A 4,220-nucleotide genomic window follows, 5' to 3' on the forward strand; every position below is an offset into this window, starting at 1 on the left:
TAAATAAATAAATAAGAAAGATGCTCACAGAAGTATAATCTCTCAAGACAGAAAAATACAGAATTTTTTTTGTCTCCTTTTCATTTAGCCAGATGTAATTGTGGGAGAAGGAACAAATTAAAGTTATTTTTAAGGTCAAAAGAATGAAAGAGATTTATTTCTTTCTTATTAGGATTTTTTTTGAGAGAAGAAGAAAAATTTTTCTACAAAATAATGCTTGTGGTATAATCTAATAGAAGACAGAATTATAAAATAGCAGAATTATTGATCTTATTCTTACCAGCTTGAACAACATGATGAAACAGTACAATAGACATACATTTACAATATCTTTTCTAATAAGGCATTGTTTTAAAATTTAGTTACAGTGAAAAGTTGTAGTATTTTTATCACACAGATCTTTATCAATGCCAATAACTTTGGTGGTTCAGATTAGATGCTAAGAGTTAAGTTAATTATGAATTTCTAGCTGGGGTGCCACACTAGGAGCCACACGGCCAGGAGTGAGGACAGTGAAGTTGGCTACAGCCATGGCCTATGGTCCCAAGAAGCATCTGAAGCGAGTAACAGCTCCAAAGCATTGGATGCTGGATAAATTGACCGATGTGTTTGCTCCTTCTCCATCCACTGGTACCCATAAGCTGATAGAATGTCTGCCTCTCATCATCTTCCTAAGGAACAGACTCAAATATGTTCTGACAAGAGATGAAATAAAGAAGATTTGCATGCAATACTTCACTAAGATTGACGGCAAAGTCTGAACTGATATAGCCTATCCTTCTAGCTTTATGAATGTTACCAGCATTGACAAGACAGGAAAGCTTTTCCATCTGACCTCTGACACCAACGGTTACTTTGCTGTTCATCAGATTACACCTGAGCAAGCCAAGTACTAGCTGTGCAAAGTAAGCAAGATCTTTGTGGACACAAAAGGGATCCCTCATCTGGTCACAATGCTTGCACCATTCGCTACCCTGACCCCCTCATCAAGGTCAATGACATCATCTAGATTCATTTGGTATCAGGCAAGATCACAGATTTCATCAAGTTCAACAGTGGTAACCTGTGTATGGTGACCAGAAGTGCTAACTTTGGAGGAATTGGAGTGATCACCAACCAAGAGAAGCACCCTGGCTCTTTAAATGTAGTTCATGTGAAAGATGCCAGTGGCAACAGCTTTGCCACCCGCCTCTCCAACACCTCCATCATTGGCAAAGGCAGCAAGCTGTGGATTTCTCTTCCACAAGGAAAAGGAACCTACCTCACCATTGCTGAAGAGAGACTAGAGGCTGGCAGCCAAATAGAGTAGTGGGTGAAATGGTCTCTAATGACATGTTAGAGTTCTCTGTTTAATTAAAGATAATAGAACATGAAAAAAAATGAATTACAACTCTAGAACCCTCTCATGCTGTATTTTAGCAGGATTGAGCTACAAATATCTTACAGTTGTCCAAGAAATAAATAGTCCCCACATCTGTGCTCTACTGATATTGATAATTAACATCTTTCTTATTCCATAAGAATCTACAAGATTCCAGAGCTGTGAGGGTTCCTTTTACATCCATTGTAATAACTAATCCTTAACCTCAACTCAGTGTTTTTCTCTTTAACCCATCAGGACTTAGTATTGTGCTTCATGCAATGTAATTTTACATAAACCATAAATAACCTTTAATATAATGGCGATGGCATCATATGTTAGGATACATTTTTTAATGACTGAATAATCTGGGTATTGTCCTTGAAATGTAAAATATCAAAAGGGAATCAGAGGGGAAAATGAGATTTTCAGTAAAAGGAATTAAGAGAATTTTTCATCTGTGAACCCTATCAAGAAAAGAAAGAGTATGGGTGGAGAAGAAGAGAAAGAGAAATTGTGTGCTGCTTAAACTCTATTTTATATCCTCTTCTCAACACTTCACCTTCTATAATCTACACACATCTAAGTTTCTTCAAGCTCATGTATGTCCATCAGCAGTCATGCCTCATTTGTAACAAAGGCAGTCCCAGAAACATGAATAGTAATATTGGCCTTGATTGTAGAATTTCCTGGAAGGGAAAGCAGACTCTACACAAAGCTTCTAGTTATAGTGAGCAAAGAACGCAGGAGCATTTCACAAATCCAACCCCAGAATTAGACAGACTTTTTGGAAATTACCCTGTGCCTCCTACCTGCAGCCTCTCCCTCCATCCTCCAGCCTTCATGGGGCCGTTCCTCCTCCCACATTCCCTGCACATAGCCCCTCTTTCAACCTCTCCCTCTGCAAAGTGCATCCTAGGATGACATTTTGAACTTCAAGAAGGTCTAGCCTCCTGAAGATGTAGGAAATAAGCTTCTAATTACAATTCAATTTAACACACAAAATTAGAAAGCATATGCAATCTGTGTTCAGGGCATATAGCTAAGTGCTAAGAAAACTTGGTGGAGAACAAAAAGAATTTTTATAATTTTGACCCTTCAAAGTATGTAAAAAGAGAAAAAAATAACAAAAAAAGAAGCACAAAAAATATATATTGCAGAATTGCTGAAATATTTGAATGAGACATAGAAAACACTGGATGCTCTGTAGGGAGATGAGGAAATGGTTATCAGGTAGCAAAATATTGAAATTATAAGAATAATTATAATTTTAATATGTATAAAGGTATTTCAGAAGAAATATGATAGACAAATTTGAAAGCACAGCATGTATGTGTATAATATGTTAAGAGAAATGAAGAATGTAGACAAATGGGGAAAGACAGTTTGAGTTCATTCAGTCATTCAACACACATATTTGAGTGTTGCTGTGTCCCAGCATATTTGCGAGATAGGTGTGGGTAAAATAATGACTACAGGTACACAGAAATCCTTCTCTCATCTAATTACATCATTGTACAGTGCTGTAAATAAGAAAGAATGGAAAACTATGATCAAAAGACGAAATCTACTATAAGGGACTGGCAGTCTATTATAAGGGGCTGGCATGGGGACTGAGACAGGGCTTCAAAGGAGGTATCTCTGAAATAGGACACCAGTGTGAGGATCAGAGAATTTTGCCACTCTAAGCAGAGTAAGGAAAGCACAAGGACATTAGAGAAGGAATTGCACACTCAAAATGGCTCACTTTGAGGATGAACAATGAGAGTTAAATCTAGAGAAAGGCACAGAAAACAATTTATGCTTGGCCTGAAATCCATCATCCAAAGCCCAGGGAACCACTGAAGATGATAGGTAGTATTAATCGGAAAAAGAAATGTTTTTGGATCATAAAATGATTTTAGCTAAATGTTATGGCATGTACAGGGTACATGTGCATCTCATTCAGCAGAGAGGATGCTTTTTCTAGAAATGGAAGTGCTGAGTCAGCAATAACTGACCTATTACAGTAGCGATGTGAGCCAGCATCTAAAAAGATGAAGAAATAAAGTCATCCTTTCATGCTCTTCCAGTCCCCTGAAATCATGGCACATCTCCAGAATTATGAGCTCACTGCTGCATCTCATAGAATGGTTCCTCAGCGCAATGTCCTTTATAAAGCCAAATCCTCAGTCCTACTTACCTAGAAACTTTCCCTGGCTCTTCCCACTTCATTAAATTCCTTCAGCCATTTCCAAAAATTAACTTTTATGTTTAGTGAGATCTTATTTGCTTATATTTTAGAGGATACACTATATTTTCTGGTAGGCATACTGAGTCAAAAATATCAACACTAACATTCAATACCACCAAAAGAGAAGCTAACATTGAAAGCATTTTCAATATAGTACACTGGTATTCATTGGTGGAGAGAGCATCGCTAACTGCTTTTCCAACTCTTGTTGGCTGAGAGGCTCTGCAACCCCAACAAATAAGGAGGATCGTATGTAGTTTATATTGTTTTACATAGGGTATGCATATATTTTATTTTTATGCAAAGATTTAGAAATATATAGCATCATAACATATTGGCCTCCATAATAAATTGGGTACTGTAGTGAGCTTATATGCAGTTGTTTGGATATTCAAAATGAAAAAAAAAAACCTTTTATGTTTGTCAATATTTTTTGTAATTTTAATAAAACTGTTCCAACAAACTATGAATTTAAGAAGTCATATTTTGGTAGATAAAATATATGAAAACACTAGTAAAGTAAGCCAGAGAAAGAAGATTTTGTTGTCTGGTAATCACAAAAATGACAGTTCCAAGTGGAGAATAGATCCCTACTAAAAGAAAATACAGGGCCGGGGAGATAGCTCA

General features: G+C 36.7%; 1 pseudogene; it reads left to right on the plus strand.

Moving 5' to 3' along the window:
- Positions 1-530: 530 nt before the first annotated feature.
- LOC101587511 lies at positions 531-1,316 on the plus strand (annotated as a pseudogene).
- The last annotated feature ends 2,904 nt before the right edge of the window (positions 1,317-4,220 follow it).

This window comes from Octodon degus, unplaced genomic scaffold (genome assembly GCF_000260255.1).
Source record: "Octodon degus isolate 3935 unplaced genomic scaffold, OctDeg1.0 scaffold00152, whole genome shotgun sequence".
Lineage (NCBI taxonomy): Eukaryota > Metazoa > Chordata > Mammalia > Rodentia > Octodontidae > Octodon > Octodon degus.